The sequence below is a fragment of the Coregonus clupeaformis genome, chromosome 12 (assembly GCF_020615455.1).
Source record: "Coregonus clupeaformis isolate EN_2021a chromosome 12, ASM2061545v1, whole genome shotgun sequence".
NCBI lineage: Eukaryota > Metazoa > Chordata > Actinopteri > Salmoniformes > Salmonidae > Coregonus > Coregonus clupeaformis.
The window spans coordinates 7,964,201-7,982,478 of record NC_059203.1 but is presented as its reverse complement, the minus strand read 5'-3'; the positions used below and the strand labels follow the sequence as shown (position 1 = coordinate 7,982,478).

The 18,278-nt window shown below is 43.7% G+C and overlaps 1 protein-coding gene across 8 annotated transcripts in view; it reads right to left on the bottom strand.

Annotated features, from left to right (window-relative positions):
- The window catches only part of LOC121578793 (calcium-dependent secretion activator 1), a 172,673-nt gene that overhangs the window by 122,541 nt on the left and 31,854 nt on the right, over nt 1–18,278 (bottom strand). The gene's annotated exons all lie outside the window — the stretch shown is intronic.

Here is an 18,278-nt window from a genome sequence, read left to right as displayed (position 1 = left end):
TAGGAATCATTTTAACATTAAGTTAGCTCATAGGTTTCATATTACTTTACTTCAAACATTCATTGTCACAGTCTCCTTATAAAATGAATAAGTTTATATCAATTTTGAATATACAGTAAATTAACTTTTAATTGTCTTTCTCCACTTAACACAACTCCTCTTTTTGGATCCTCTTTGCATGCATAGATCTTTCTTTTTCAGTGCTAAATTGAAACATGGCCTCCCGTTTAAAAACGTGTTTTCTTCTAACATCCTCAACACACAAATAATTTAACTGCCCTGCGCTACCCCAGTCCCAGCACTCATATCTCAGTCCTCCCACTACCAATTACACATTTCCTGCTTCCATTTCATGCCCTTTTTAACATCCGGGTCATTCCACCAATTCGGTGCCTTTTAAGATGTGCAACTTGGTGAGATATTTTTTTCGATTTTACCAAATTTTAACATTCTGTCATAAAGGGCACATGTGCAACTTAATAAAAAACAAGTTTTTCCATCCCAAGAGGTTACGTAACATTAAAAAAAACTATAGTAAGTGCCTATTAAGTGCCAAATAAAGTAACAGGGTTGACGATTTCATCTTAAATCAGCCAAACATCCCCTTGTGACAGTGGAAATGGAAGCCTTTTTTTTTTTTTTTTTACATTTCTAGTCTGTCTAACAGGGTTGATGTGTTATGCACGATCCGCTCAGTTTTCTACCACAAAACATCAGAATATTGCCAAAAAGAGTAGAACCAGCTCACCTGCTTTTACACTATTAGATGTTTCTTTTAAAAAAAATTGGGGAAGGAATAGTTTCACCACGTTAAAACGAGATTTCAGTTCACTTAACATGGTTGACCTTAAAATAAGGGACAGGTAGTTTTTTTTACCTTAAAAGGAATCACTAATAACATAAATCAGCGATTGAAAAAGTACCCAATTGTCATACTTGGGTAAAAGCAAAGATACCTTAATAGAAAATGACTGAAGTAAAAGTGAAAGTCACCCAGTAAAATACTACTTGAGTAAGAGTATAAAAGTATTTGCTTTTAAATATACTTAAGTATTGAAAGTAAGTGTAATTGTTAAAATATCCTTAAGTACCAAAAGTAAAAGTATAAATCATTTCAAATTCCTTATATTAGGCAAACCAGACGGCACCAATTGTTTTTTTCGGATAGCCAGAGGCACACTCCAACACATCATTTACAAACGAAGCATGTGTCTTTAGTGAGTCATTCAGATCAGAGGCAGTAAGGATGACCAGGGATGTTCTCTTGATAAGTGCGTGAATTGGACCATTTTCCTGTCCTGCTAAGCATTCAAAATGTAACGAGTATTTTTGGGTGTCAGGGAAAATGTATGGAGTAAAAAGTACATTATTTTCTTTAGGAATGTAGTAAAGTAAAAGCAAAAGTTGTCAAAAATATAAATAGTCAAGTAAAGTACAGATACCCCCCCCCAAAATACTTTAGTACTTTCAAGTATTTTTTGTTAAGTACTTTACACCACTGCATTAAATAAATCATAATCTTCAGAAATGTATTTGTCAAAGCAACAAAATAACTAGGGCTTTACAATGATGGTAAAAACTTGGGAGACATTTTGGAGTTAAAATCTTCCTGCGTCATAGGATTTCAAAATGCAGAATGTTGCCACCTTCACAAGTCTTTATTCATTTTAAAAAATCTGATTTATTGAATTCTCCATGTGGTCTATATTGAAGGGCACTGCATTGAACAGGCTTTTAAAATGCAACATTGATGCACAATTTCTACTTGAAATATCAAATGGATGCAAAGGGTACTCATTTCGTGGAACGACCCATCCACATTTGTATTTGCAAACTTCACAGAGCTTTTAAGACAAAAAAATGCTACCTTAATTCTGGTTTACAGCCCTCGCCAACATTTAAAGAACTGGGGTCTCTCAACTGACAAAGATTTTTTGCATAATAATGTATTAGTGGTGCAATCGCTGTATGGCAAAACCCCATTATCACTGGCAGATAGATGCACTGTGTTACCCTTGCCACACGGCAACAGGACTAATGTATAGGCTATAAATAAATGATTGGGTATTAAAGATGTTCAAATATAGATAGGAAATGAGTTTGGACTTACGTTGCCACAGTAATACTGCACGAGTCACTTGTGCAAATGTACACCTAGAGGCCAGTTTATTAGGTACACCACCCAGTTCACGAAAATGGTTCACTCCCACAGACAGACAGTGAGTCATGTGAACGTGGCTTGCTATATAAAGCAGGTAGACAGGCATAGAGGTATTCAGTTACTGTTAGATTGAACGTTAGAATGGGCAAAACGAGTGACTTAAGTGACTTTGAGCGTGGTATGATCGTCGGTGCCAGGCGGGCCTCCTGAGCTTTTGACGCACGACAGTGTCTAGGGTTTACCGAGAAGGGTGCGACAAACAAAAAACATCCAGTCAGCGGCAGTAAGTGGGCGAAAACAGCTCATTGATGAAAGGTCAAAGGAGAATGGCAAGAATCGTGCAAGCTAACAGGCAGGCCACAAACAGGCAAATAACGGTGAAGTACAACAGCGGTGTGCAGAATGGCATCTTGGAACGCACAACTCGACGTCCTTGTAACGGATGGGCTACTGAAGCAGACGAACACACCGGGTTCCACTCCTATTGGCTAAAAACAAGAAGAAGCGGCTACAGTGGGCACGTGATCACCAACACTGGACAATTGAGGAGTGGAAAAACATTGCCTGGTCCGTAAGGAGCATGAGTCCATGGCCCCATCCTGCCTGGTGTCAACGATACAGGCCGGTGGTGGTGGTGTAACGGTGTGGGGAATGTTTTCCCGGCACACGTTAGGTCCTTCGATACCAATTGAGCAACGTTTCCATACCCCAAAGAATTCAGGCTGTTCTGGAGGCAAATGGGGGTCCGACCCGGTACTAGATGGGTGTACCTAATAAACTGTCTCCTCTCCCGCCCAAGCTAAACACACAGGCTGGTAGGAGCAGAGATAGACAAGAGAGCAGGTCTAACTGGGAGGATAGAGAAAGTGATGCAGCATAGATGAGGTGACACGAGACAGTACAGCCATAATGAAACTTTTATGGAGAGTGCAGAACAAGGTCCTATCTATGAATGTGATGTTGGCTGGGGATGATCACCCAAATGGCGTCTGATAAATGGAAGCACTTGTTTTACAATAACCCGCTGGTCCATCAATTTATCAAAGTCTTTATCACACACTCGCAACATGTCATTTTGGCAAGGAACAAGATACTGTTCTTAATTCAAATGTATTATCAATGCTCCCTTCATGAGGTCTCTCTCTTTTGTCCTTTACACAAGACAAACAAGCAGGCAATAAGTAGAGCAGTGTGACCCCGCCCCGATCAGAAAAAATGAGGGAGCAGTGTGTCTCGGTTTCTCTTCTGTCTCTAACACTAATGTCTAAAGCCACGCCCACCAACCCACCCCTGGACCTCCTCCACCATCTGTCCCCTCCCAGCGCTGCCCCAAGTTACTTTTACCGTGGTCACCATGTCACAGGCAACTCCAGGAAGCCATGTAGTGATTACCCTTAATGGGGTCAAGGTTCAGAGTTCAACGTGACCTTTCCACTACCAGCCACTCTGCCGAGGGCTATACTGAAACCCTGATATCAGGGTAATGATTATAGCACAGATTATAGCTATGGAATGACAAACATTCAGCTGTATCTGTACAGTAGCCATCCTAATTTATCTATCATCCAAGATGTAGAGAATCTCAACAGTTTTCTGAGATCTAGTGAGCTCTTCTCACACACTCCAAATAAAACCTATTATCATTATGAGTTCAGTTTTAGATAAGAACGTAGTAATGCCATGTAATTTATCAAATGAGGTATTTTGTTTTACTACAATGTAAAAACAATTTAAACTGAGCCATGTTGGTTTAAAAAGCTGACTCTTCCGAATGAAAATTAATCAGAATGGGTTAAAGTTAGCTCATATAAATATATGTAGGCTCAGAAACAAAGTTAATGAGATTTGTAATTTGCTAATCTTAGATAATATTAATATAATAGCAATTTCTGAGACTTACTTAGACAGCACCTTCAATGATACAGCAGTAGGAATATTAAGATATAACATCTACAGAAAAGACAGGAATGTCTACAGGGAAGGTGTTACTGTATATATTCAGAGTCATATTCCTGTAAATGTCAGAGAGGATCTCATGACAATGAAGTGGATGCCGTCTACCACAGCGCCCTTCACTTTATCACAGGTGATAGTTTTAATACTCACCACTGCATCCTGTATCAAAAGGTTGGCTGGTCCTCATTAAAGTCCCGTAGATCACTTCATTACTCCCTTTTTGTTTACAAAGCTTTACTACACAAGCTACCAACTTACATAACTTTGTTGCTAAAGTATAAAAGAATGAGCTACCAAACCCGCTCGCAGGGTTGGTTGACTCTTGAAGTCCCTCTGGTCTCCACCAATTTTGGTAAATCCTCCTTTAGTTTTAGTGCCCCCCATTGTTGGAATAACCTGCAAAATTACTTGCGTCTTGATTCTCTGGTGCCGCTAGGGCAGTTTAGGACCCTTTGTTGGCTCTAACAGTCGACCAATCAGTTTGCTGCCTGTTCTTAGTAAACTGATGGAGAAAATTGTGTTTGAACCAATACAATGCTATTTTTCAAAGAACAAGTTAACTTCTGACTTTCAGCATGCACTCAACTTGTACTGCACTGACTCAGATGACTGATGATTGACTAAAATACATGGATAATAAGATGATAGTTGGAGCTGTATTGTTAGATTTCAGTGTAGCCTTTGATGTTACTGATCATTATTTGTTATTGAAAAAACCCACTTGATATGGCTATATTTCACCTGCCATCAAATGGTTGGAGAGTTACTTATCCAATAGAACCCAGAGAGTGTTCTTCAATGGAAGCTTCTCTAACATCAGATATGTACAGTGTGGTATCCCTCAGGGCAGTTGCCTTGGGCTGTTACACTTCTCTATTTTTACAAATTATTTGTCACTTGTCTTAAAATAAGCTAATATGACTATGTATGCTGATGATTTCACACTCTACACATCAGCACCTACAACCAGTGAGCTCACTGAAACTCTTAGCAAGGTGTTACAGTCAGTGTCAGAATGGGTAATTAACAATAAACTGGTCTTAACTTAAATACATCTAAAACAAAAGCATTCTCTTAGAACAAAACCTAAACTGGAGTTGTACTTTGTCATGTATTTGTACATGTTATGTGGACCCCAGGAAGAGTAGTTGCTGCATGTGCAGTAGCTAATGGGGATCCTAATAAACTAAACATCCATTATCAGCTGTAGATCCTCACCCTGCCCAACCCCATTCACCTCTCTGCCAAGTACTGATAAATAGCCCATGTTTGTGTGAGAGAGATGTCTCAGCAGACCAGCTGGGCCACAGGGTTAAATGAACTATATTACCACAGACTCTCCTAAAACAATACACAATCAAAGAAGGTTTGACCAAAGCAGCACAACAGAGAACTTCACAATACCTCATCAACCCATCCATCCATCCTGGAACACCCTCTCTTCCTCTCACACCTCTAACCTGTCCTCATCCCTCTACTCTATCCTCCACTTACACTCTGGTGTGAGTGAATGGAGGATGATCAGTAGCCATTAGTTTTATAGACCCAGTATGAGGCCACAGTAAAGACCAGATATTGGTAGTACTGCTTCAGTTGATCCTGTTAGGCAGCGGTATACTGTCCTTTCACCTCATTCTCTCTACCTATTTGCACCTGACTGTTAGTTAAACTGTCTGTAGCACCAGTAATACCAAAAAAATGCTTAATCCACTCTAGCTCTGCTCTGCTCTCAACATACCAAGGAGAGCTGGCGGCTAAGCCACAACTCTGTACACCAGAAAATAGCAATACTTACACACTGACAATAAAATAAGCACATTACACATCTATACCCTGATAAAGCACAGCCCCCCATGCCGATGTGTGAAACATGTTGAGAGGCAGTAAACAATATGCCCACCATATTACACTTGTTTAAGGAAAAGGCAGACACACATACATATGTAACACGACTGCTGCTACGCGAATAATCTATAGTCCAGCTACTAAATTCTAGCAATCATCCACTCCATTGAGAGGAATCAGGGGAAATATGTACTGCCAGGCCTGGGGGCTGGGGTAGGGGCAGATGTGCACTCGGATTTAGGAGTTGACGTGATATAGTTGCTACAGTATGTACAAACACACTTTAATAAATCCTTGACTACTGACTCCAAACCCCACAGATTTGAGAGGACTGGATTTGGCAGAATCTGAGCACAAGTCTTTTCTCCATTTCGCCTTCACCTATGTAGTGCTTTCAGATCTGGGTTTACTATGGTAATTGTGGGTGTATTTGGAACATAGGCAATTGTGACCCTCCTGGTTCAAGTGTACACTACAGAGATAACATGTCATTGTTTCCTCTTAGAGAAATCTCACTCACTCGTAACAAGGGTGGGTGAGACTAGGCGCTATAATGGTCTGTGTGTATACAGTTTCCATACTGTCTCAAGAGTGAATTCCCGCAGGAATCTTATGTGCCTAATGAAGCACTGAATTGTATTGGTTTACATTAGAATCCATCAACCATGGGCCTAGATTTACTAAACGCTTGCACCTGTGCAATGTTCACTACCCCCATTTTCAGAGTGGAGTAAAAGACAAAATGAAGCTAAAGGCAATGAACAGTCTTTATTACTTTATTTAAGTCGGTGTCCTCTAATTAAATTAACTGCCAAGTCAGTACAAGAAATCAGGCACATGCTTGTGTGTAAATATTTGTCATATTTCTAAGATTGGCACTTTGTACAATCTTAGGATTGATTGGTTTGTACATCCCGGATGCGAAAGAAAATATAATCATAGAGATATTGTGCATATATACAGTTGGAGTCATTAAAACTTGTTTTTCAACCACTCCACAAAATATCTTGTTAACAAACTATAGTTTTGGCAAGTCGGTTAGGACATCTACTTTGTGCATGACACAAGTAATTTTTCCATCAATTGTTTACAGACAGATTATTTCACTTATAATTCACTGTATCACAATTCCAGTGGGTCAGAAGTTTACATACACTAAGTTGACGGTGCCTTTAAACAGCTTGGAAAATTCCAGAAAATGATGTCATGGCTTTAGAAGCTTCTGATAGGCTAATTGACTTCATTTGAGTCAATTGGAGGTGTACCTGTGGATGTATGTCACGCCCTGGCTCTGGGGACTATGTTATGTTGAGCCAGGGTGTGTAAGTCTATGGTTTGTATATCTAGGTTGGCCTGAGTGACACCCAATCAGAGGCAACGAGTGTCAGCTGGTTGTCTCTGATTGGGAGCCATATTTAACTATCGGTCTTTTCACTTTGTGTTGTGGTTTCTTGTTCCTTTTGGTTTGTGTGTATCGAAGGACTTCACGTTTCGTTCGTTGTTTTGATCGTGTGATCAGTAATAAATAATATGTACGCATTCAACGCTGCGCATTGGTCCTCCTCCTTAAGCGAACGTGACAGAAGAAACCACCAAAAATGGACCAAGCAGCGTGAAGAGGAGAGAGGAAGGACCTGGGATCAGGGGAGTAGGAGTTTCGGCTGGGCCACGCTAAGTGAAGAGGAGAGAGGCTGGTCTATGAAGCAATGGATCGAGAGTCTGGCGAGAGCTAGGGAGGCCTGGTCCACGGGGAGGAGAGAACCCCAGAAAATTTTTAGGGGGCTCACGACGTGACGACGGGGGCAGCAGGAGGCCGCGATGGAGGCGGTCCAGCGGGTGTGAAGAGGAGGCCGCCAGGTTAAGGGGGCCACTGGTCACAGAGGAGAGGGAAAGTGTGGAGGCACGGCGAGAGGTACTGGTGTGTATTACCAGTCCGGTCCGGCCCGTTCCTGATCCCTGCATAGGGCCAGTGGCGTGTGTCCCCAGTACGGTTCGGCCTGTTCCTGCCTCTCGCACCGAGCCTGTGGTGCGCGTCGTCAGCCCTGTCCGGCCCGTTCCTGCTCTCCGTACCAAGTCGGTGGTGCGCGTCGCCAGCCCGGTCCGGCCCATTCCTGCTCTCCGCACCAAGTCTGTGGTGCGCGTCGCCAGCCCAGTCCGGCCCATCCAAGCTTCCCGCACCAAGCCAGTGGTGTGCGTCGTCAGTCCGGCACGGCCCGTGCCTGCTCTCCGCACCAAGTCTATGGTGCGTTTCGTCAGCCCTGTCCGGCCCGTTCCTGCTCTCCGTACCAAGTCTGTGGTGCGCGTCGCCAGCCCAGTCCGGCCCATCCAAGCTCCCCGCACCAGGTCAGTGGTGCGCGTCGTCAGCCCGGTCCGGCTCATTCCTGCTCCCCGCACCAAGTCGGGGGTGCGCTCGTCAGCCCGGTCCGGCCCGTTCCTCCTCCACGCATCAAGCCAGGGGTGTGCGTCGTCAGTCCAGCACAACCCGTGCCTGGGTCATGTCCGAGCCGGATCCGCCGCAGGCGGAGTGCCCACCCGGTCCCTCCCCTGTTGTGGTTGTTTGGCGCGGCCGGAGTCCGCGCCTTTGGGGGGGGGTACTGTCACGCCCTGGCTCTGCGGACTATGTTATGTTGAGCCAGGGTGTGTAAGTCTATGTTTTGTATATCTAGGTTGGCCTGAGTGACTCCCAATCAGAGGCAACGAGTGTCAGCTGGTTGTCTCTGATTGGGAGCCATATTTAACTATCGGTCTTTTCACTTTGTGTTGTGGTTTCTTGTTCCTTTTGGTTTGTGTGTATCGAAGGACTTCACGTTTCGTTCGTTGTTTTGATCGTGTGATCAGTAATAAATAATATGTACGCATTCAACGCTGCGCATTGGTCCTCCTCCTTAAGCGAACGTGACAATGTACTTCAAGGCCTACCTTCAAACTCAGTGCCTGTTTGCTTGACATCATGGGAAAATCAAAAGAAATCAGCCAAGACCTCAGAAAAAAATGTGTAGACCTCCACAAGTCTGGTTCATCCTTGGAAGCAATTTCCAAACGCTTGAAGGTACCACATTCATCTGTACAAACAATAGTACAAGTATAAGTATAAACACCATGGGACCACGCAGCCGTCATACCGCTCAGGAAGGAGACGCGTTCTGTCTCCTAGAGATGAACGTACTTTGGTGCCAAAAGTGCAAATCAATCCCAGAACAACAGCAAAGGACCTTGTGAAGATGCTGGAGGAAACAGGTACAAAAGTATCTATATCCACAGTAAAACGAGTCCTATATCGACATAACCTGAAAGGCCACTCAGCAAGGAAGAAGCCACTGCTCCAAAAAAAGCCAGACTACGGTTTGCAACTGCACATGAGGACAAAGATCATACTTTTTGGAGAAATGTCCTCTGGTCTGATGAAACAGAAACAGAACTGTTTGCCCATAATGACCATCGTTATGTTTGGAGGAAAAAGGGGGTTGCTTGCAAGCCGAAGAACACCATCCCAACCGTGAAGCACGGGGTGGCAGCATCATGCTGTGGGGGTGCTTGCTGCAGGAGGGACTGGTGCACTTCACAAAATAGATGGCATCATGAGGAAGGAAAATTATGTGGATATATTGAAGCAACATCTCAAGACATCAGTCAGGAAGTTAAAGCTTGGTCGCAAATGGGTCTTCCAAATGGACAATGACCCCAAGCATACTTCCAAAGTTGTGGCAAAATGGCTTAAGGACAACAAAGTCAAGGTATTGGAGTGGCCATCACAAAGCCCTGACCTCAATCCTATAGAAAATGTGTGGGCAGAACTGAAGAAGCGTGTGCGAGCAAGGAGGCCTACAAACCTGACTCAGTTACACCAGCTCTGTCAGGAGGAATGAGCCAAAATTCACCCAACTTATTGTGGGAAGCTTGTGGAAGGCTACCCGAAATGTTTGACCCAAGTTAAACAATTTAAAGGCAATGCTACCAAATACTAATTGAGTGTATGTAAACTTCTGACCCACTGGGAATGTGATGAAAGAAATTAAACATTCTCTCTACTAATAGTCTGACATTTAACATTCTTAAAATAAAGTGGTGATCCTAACTGACCTAAGACAGGGAATTTTTACTAGGATTAAATATCAGGAATTGTGAAAAACTGAGTTTAAATTTATTTGGCTAAGGTGTATGTAAACTTCCGACTTCAACTGTAAATAGATGGGTGTGTCTGTGTAATATTCTCTTCCTCCTAAGACAGCGAGGAAAAGCCCTTAGGGTTCTCTAAAGATGCCTGTCAGACTGAGAGGCCGGCCAGCCATGGCAGCACTCTAGAAACTACACACACCAACACACTAATAACAGGGAATTACTAAGGAAAAGGTCAGTGTTCTGACTGGGGTTGGGCACACTGTGTCAGTTTTTACACCTGCCTCTTCTGCCAGCCTTTTATTGATGAACAGACACAGAGCAAACAGGCACACTCCAAACATTAGATGACCAGGAAGAGAGCACTCCATATTCCAATCCCTTGGGTACAGCATTACAGTATATATGTGCATGAGATCATATGTTGCTATTTGACATTTGACGCTGTATTCTCCCATTAGATTAACAGCAAAGTCATAATTCTGGATATCTTTTACATAATACAATAAATACATTTAGTCATCTCGCTTCCCACAGTGTATAAGCAGCACAGACAGTTTAGACAGTGTTCCACTTACAAATAGACACCAGTGGTTCAACAAGGCAACTTAGTCTCTTCTCATTACCTCAAGTCCTCTCCCATGTTTTACTGTCCACTACAACCCCTTCATAGAGCAGCACCATTGCCCTAAGCCCCCAAGCCAGTAAACATCAGGCTGAGGGTTTATGTAATGTACCACTTTAATGGCATGAATCTAATCATCTCTGGCACAGGATGGAATATTCCCTTGAAATATTGTTTTACTGAGCCAGCTGGCCACAACCAGCACTGACTCCTGAAAAGGCTCTTTACAGGTTCACGGAGCAAATATAACATTGTGTGTGTGTATAGTACAACTATCATCTATGTAGGATGTATTATGAATGTTTTGTACAAACATGAACTGTATGTTGTACTTAAATGCGGATTAAGTAATGTGTTTTTTCAGTGTGTGTGTGTTCACACGCCACGTGTGTGTGTGTGTGTTTTTTTGTTTTATCCATTATGTTTGTGTTCATAAGAGTCTAAGCATGGTCTGTATGTCTGGGCCTGGCATGTGCCTTGTATCTCTTAAGTGAGCATGTCCTGTGTATGTATTAGTGTTCATCTAACGTTACAGTACATTTCCTCCCATCATTAGCACCCCGAGCGTGGCCAGAATGCTCACAGACCCAGAAGCCTACTGGGCCTGCATGTGCGTGGGTTGTGACTGACGGACCCCCACTGAAACAGAGTCCCCATTAGTTGTGTGTGTGTGTGTGTGTGTGTGTGTGTGTGTGTGTGTGTGTGTGTGTGTGTGTGTGTGTGTGTGTGTGTGTGTGTGTGTCTGCGTATGTGTGTGTGTGTATGTGTGTGTGTGTGTGTGTGTGTCTGCGTATGTGTGTGTGTGTATGTGTGTGTGTGTGTGTGCGCATGCATGCATGCATACGAGCATATTGTGTGTGTGTGTGTGTGTGTGTGTGTGTGTGTGTGTGTGTGTGTGTGTGTGTGTGTGTGTGTGTGTGTGTGTGTGTGTGTGTGTGTGTGTGTATCTGAGGTACAGTCCTCTTTTCATGTCTCTGGGTGCCGGGCTGTGTTTACTCCCACACAGAGACTCTGTATGGGGGTGGACACATGACAAAGAGCCCTGGTCCTCCAGGAAACTGGACCTCTGCTGATAATTCCCTGGGCTGTCATTTTAGACATTAGTCTCTATTTCTCTCCCTATCACAGCTTTTCAGAGCTCTACTACTCTGGGCCCTGTTTCCCAAAAGCATCTTAAGGCTAAATTCATCGTTAGAATAAGATCCTATGTTTCTAAGATTAACTTAGCCTTAAGATGCCTTTTGGGAAACAGGGCCCTGGTCTCTCTGATGATCATTGCCACATCTTAATGTCTCTGTTGCCTACAGAACTAAATTTGGTACTCAAACAGGCTCCAGCTTGACAATCTTTTAGACACATGCATTTTCACATTATCTCACATAATCTGACGAAAAAGAACATACACTCACTCTACAGGGTGCAATTCCTTATTATACCAAGTAATGTAGCTACCTCTTTAAGAAATCTCCCTCTCTCTTATTGATAGTCAATGTATTACAGTGATTGTTAACAGTTGTGCCAGGCCTTCTGTATGGAATGGCATCTGTTGTAATGAAACTTGGTTGGCGCTGACACCCTGAGTTAACTAGATGTGTGAGCGAATGAGAGTGAGAGAGAGAGAGGAGAAGGAGGGATAGAGAGACAAAGAGAGGATACGTAAAAATGTATGCACACATGACTAAGTCGCTTTGGATAAAAGCGTCTGCTAAATGGCATATTATTATTATTATTAGGAAGAGTGTGAAAGAGGAAGAGAGCCAGTGGCGTGTATTCATGGATGCCAAGGGAAGCCAGACTTCCCCAAAAAATGTCCCAAGAATAAAATACTAAAAACATACAAAATTATTTATCTTTCGTCTCTGCGTTTCATAATTTTCCTTCAATTCGCAAGAGGCTGAATGTATCTCATCTGAGAAAGCATCCGAGCGAGCGAAACAGCGCCCCTCTGTCTCTGTATGTGTAGGCCATCTATCTGATGCTGTATGGTCATAAAGAGTATGACATTGTTGCCGCCCATAGCATTGAAGGCAAGGGAAGCCAGCGAGCATTTGGCCTTCCTTGATAAAAAAGTATAAAATAACAGCCAATCAGCGTTGATCTAAACTGAGTGAGCTCAACTGTGAATGAACCAAAAAAAAGTGTCAAGGGAAGCCAGTTTGGATTTGGCTTCACTCCAATCACACCACATCGACAGAAACAACTTGAATTGTTGCATCTTGTTGTGTTTTTGTCCTCCGGTGGCTAGCTAGCTATCTAAAATTGGCCCTTTCCTAAATTAGCCATGGATGGAGATAGGGATTTTACTTAACTCTACGTACTGGCCAATGATTATAACGGCAATTCTGATCCAACCATAAATTCATACATTGTGTCCCTGGCCTGAGAGGATGGAAGTTTAATATGTAGCTAGATGTAGAAGGCTAATGTTAACTAGCTAACATTGCCCATGAAAGTAAGTTAGGCTAGCGAGCAAGCATTTTAGCCAGGTAGCCTAGGACAACAGAAAATAAAAGCGTGTACTGTATGACAGAGTCAAAGACTGTTTTGTCAACATAAAAGAGAGGAGGATGGCATTGGCGTAGGTGATTTGATGATGTTGAAATGTTCAAGTTGAAATGGTGCTGGAAGAGTGGAGGCAGCTCCTGTTTTCTTTGCGACTTGCGGTAACTCTCTGTGGTTCTAAATCAATAGTTGATTAGTAGTCCGAAATGTCGGAAACATTAACTTGCTTGACCATGCTGTAGGTCATGTAACTGTTTGTTACATGCAATTTGCTTTGTGGACTTCACCGGACAGAGGTTGCTCTCCGGTTTTGTGATGAAACAAAGGTGTGGTTGAATTTATTCTGCCACTGTGCCTTCTTATTGTCTCGGCCTTAGGCCTATATATCACAGTCGCAAGGCATTAGAACTAACAGGTTATAGAGCAAACACAATTATCATAAAACATAGGTTGTAATATGGCTTTTTTTTCTGGCTTCGCTGGTGATTTTACCCACACACCACTACTTGAGAGAGGAGAAAGCAGTGGACATGTCAACTTAGAGTCTGGTGTTAGTGGAGGCCATCTCTCTACCTGCCATCTGTGAGCTGCAAACACAGATAACTCAGTCACAAGTGTTCACGCTGCAACGTACTTCACCTATCATATATGACGCTGTTTCTGCAGCCACTATGGCTACCCACTGGGAGAATTTGGAAATGGAAAGGGTGGAGATGATGATGGATGATGTAGCCACTGTGTTTCTGTGTTCTGCTCTTCTGTCATACAACAGATACCACACCTGTTGGTGAATTTCACTTCTCTCTCTATGTGTGTGTATGTGTGTGTGTCACTGTCCCTTTCACACCCCCTCCCCCATTCTCTCTCTCTGGGCAATGTTAATTAGTGTTTTTAGGCAGTTGGTGAGGTCTGAAATAGCTCTGAATCATTCACAAGGGGGTCGGCCATCGCAAATCAAGGAATATATCTCCCTAATCACCATCAGGGGAAAAGACAGCTTCCAATGGAGTGTCTTTAATGTGTGACTACTGAACATATTGGTCAGGAAAACAGTCCCAGAGAAGAGAGAGCGCACCAGAAGGAGGGCAACCATCTCTCTCTCTCTCTCTCTCCCCGTCCACATATCACTCTCTCTCTCCTCCCCTCTTATATAGAGGGCAGGGCACAAAGACAGGCTCTCCCTGGCAGTTACATAATGTCCATAAGACATCAAATGGATGTGTAATCCCAGATTACTGACAGCCAACAAAAGAGAGCAAGAGTGCTCATCTGTGCACGTGCACACCCACCCACACACACACACACACACACACACACACACACACCTGCACATAAAAACGAGGGTACGTGAACGCTCAGCAGCAACATGGCATTGCTTTATTAAGGGACATGCACTTACACAAGCACAAAAGAAGGGAAGAAACAAACACAGACATGTCTAATCCCCCATTCTCTCTCCTATTTTTCTTTTACTCTTGCCTTTTTGAAAGGAAGCTGCCATTTTTAAAGGAATATTTGTCACAAAGAAACAAATTATAAATAAAATGATAGCTGAAAAAATTGTTTTCTTTTGTAGAGATTATAGGTCTGGAGCTAACATTCCAGTCACTTGCCAGTGCAGCTCTTCTAGGGTAATCCCACTAGATGCACCACATAATATCAACATGGATAATTAGGTAATATTTGGTTGAGACGTTGATCAATGAGATTACAACCTATTTTCACCAACTCCAAAATACAGCCAAATTTGAATTTCCATTGTGCTATCACTATGCTTTCAAACATCTAAAAAGCACAACCAAATTCCAATTGAAAAACAATGTCTGATTTTTGGTTTAGTTGTCACGCAAATGTCTATCACTGCGCGCTTTCAACCATTTAAAAGCACAGCAAAGTTCAGATGGGAATACAATGTGAGATGGCGCCGGAGGAGATGGCTGCCATTTTACGGCCCTCTAACCAATTGTGCTATTATGTGTGTTTTTTCGCATTATTTGTAATTTATTCAGTACATAATGTTTCTGCCACCGTCTCTTATGACCAAAAAGAGCTTCTGTATATCAGGACAGCGATTACTCACCTCGTATTGGACAAAGATTTTTTCTTCAATGAGTCAGACGCGAAGGATATTCTACAGACACCCGACAAGGCCCAAATCCCCGTAATTCGCATGAGAAAGAGACAGAGATATCGCGGACGTAGGTCGGGGTGCCTTGTAAGGATCCGATGGTGAGCGAGTAATCTGCCTCTTCCATCAATCCTATTAGCCAACGTACAATCATTAGAAAACAAAATGGATGACCTAAAATCAAGGATGTCCTACCAACGGGAAATGAAAAACTGTAATATCTTATGTTTCACCGAGTCATGGCTGAACGACAACATGGATAACATATAGCTGGCGGGATATACGCTACATCGGCAGGATAGAACGGCTGAGGTTGGGGTGGCGGTCTGTGTATACTGGTAAACAACAGCTGGTGCATAAAATATAATACTAAGGAAGTCTCAAGGTTTTGCTCGCCAGAGGTAGAGTATCTCATGATAAGCTGTAGAAGACAGTTTTCTTCTATATTTTTCGTAGCTGTCTATTTACCACCACAAACTGATGCTGGCACTAAGATTGCACCCAATGAGCTGTATAAGGCCATAAGCAAACAGGAAAACGCTCATCCAGAGGCAGCTCTCCTAGTGGCCGGGGACTTTAATGCAGGGAAACTTAAATCCGTCCTACCTAATTTCTACCAGCATGTTAAATGTGCAACCAGAGGGAAAAAAACTCTAGACCACCTTTACTCCACACACAGAGTTGTGTACAAAGCTCTCCCTCGCCTTCCATTTGGCAAATCTGACCATAATTCTATCCTCCTGATTCCTGCTTATAAGCTAAAACTAAAGCAGGAAACACCAGTGACTCGGTTAATAACGAAGTGGTCAGATGAAGCAGATGCTAAGCTTACAGGACTGTTTTAGCTAGCACAGACTGGAATATGTTCCGGGATTCTTCCGATGGCATTGAGGAGTACACCACATCTATCACTGGCTTCAACAATAAGTGCATCAATGACGTCGTACCCACAGTGACCGTACGTACATACCCCAACCAGAAGCCATGGATTACAGGCAACAGCCGCACTGAGCTAAAGGGTAGAGCTGCCGCTTTCAAGGAGCGGGACTCTAACCTGGATGCTTATAAGAAATCCTGCTATGCCCTCCGACGAACCATCAAACAGGCAAAGAGTCAATACAGGACTAAGATTGAATCGTACTACACCGGCTCCGACGCTCGTCGGATGTGGCAGGGCTTGCAAACTATTACAGACTACAAAGGGAAGCACAGCCGCGAGCTGCCCAGTGACACGAGCCTACCAGACGAGCTAAATCACTTCTATGCTCGCTTCGAGGCAAGCAACACTGAAGCATGCATGAGAGCATCAGCTGTTCCAGATGACTATGTGATCACGCTCTCCGTAGCTGATGTGAGTAAGACAACATTCACAAGGCCGCAGGGCCAGACGGATTATCAGGATGTGTAGGCTACTCCGAGCATGCGCTGACCAACTGGCAAGTGACTGAGTCTTTAATACCAACATGTTTCAAGCAGACCACCATAGTCCCTGTGCCCAAGAACACTAAGATAACCTGCCTAAATGACTACCGACCCGTATAACTCACGTCTGTAGCCATGAAGTGCTTTGAAAGGCTGGTCATGGCTCACATCAACACCATTATCCCAGAAACCCTAGACCCACTCCAATGTGCATACCGCCCCAACAGATCCACAGATGATGCAATCTCTATTGCACTCCATCCTGCGCTTTCGCACCTGGACAAGAGGAACAACTACGTGAGAATGCTATTCATTGACTAAAGCTCAGCGTTCAACACCATAGTGCCCTCAAATCTCATTACTAAGCTAAGGACCCTGGGACTAAACACCTCCCTCTGCAACTGGATCCTGGACTTACTGACGGGCCGCCCCCAGGTGGTAAGGGTAGGTAACAACATATCTGCCACGCTGATCCTCAACACGGGAGCCCCTCAGGGGTGCGTCCTCAGGCCCCTCCTGTACTCCATGTTCACCCATGACTGCATGGCCAGGCACGATTCCAACACCATCGTAAGTATGCCGACGACACAACAGTGGTAGGCCTGATCACCAACAACAATGAGACAGCCTATAGGGAGGAGGTCAGAGACCTGGCAGTGTGGTGCCAGCATAACAACCTCTCCCTTCAACGTGATCAAGACAAAGGAGATGATTGTGGACTACAGGAAGAAAAAAAAAGAGGACTGAGCACACCCCCATTCTCATCAACGGGGCTGTAGTGGAACAGGTTGAGAGCTTCAAGTTCCTTGGTGTCCACATCACCAACAAACTATCATGGTCCAAACACACCAAGACAGTCGTGAAGAGGGCACTACAAAGCCTATTCCCCCTCAGGAGACTGAAAAGATTTGGCATGGGTCCTCAGATCCTCAAAACGTTATACAGCTGCACCATCGAGAGCATCCTGACTAGTTGCATCACCGCCTGGTATGGCAACTGCTCGGCCTCTGACCGCAAGGCACTACAGAGGGTAGTGCGTATGGCCCAGTACATCACTGGGGCCAAGCTTCCTGCCTTCCAGGACCTCTATACCAGGCGGTGTCAGAGGAATGCCCTAAAAATTGTCAAAGACTCCAGCCACCCTAGCCATAGATTGTTCTCTCTGCTACCGCACGGCAATCGGTACCGGAGCGCAGAGTCTAGGTCCAAAAGGCTTCTTAACAGCTTCTACCCCCAAGCCATAAGACTCCTGAACAGCTAATCAATCAAATGTATTAACCATGCATAGTCACTTTAATTCTACCCACATGTACATAGTACCTAAATTACCTTGACTAACCGGTGCCCCTGCACATTGACTCTGTACCGCTACCCCCTGTATATAGCCTCCCTACTGTAATTTTATTTTACTGCTGCTCTTTAATTATGTTTTACTTATCTCTTTTTTACTTAACACTTTTTTTCTTAAAACTGCATTGTTGGTTAAGGGCTTGTTAAGTAAGCATTTCACTGTTGTATTCGGC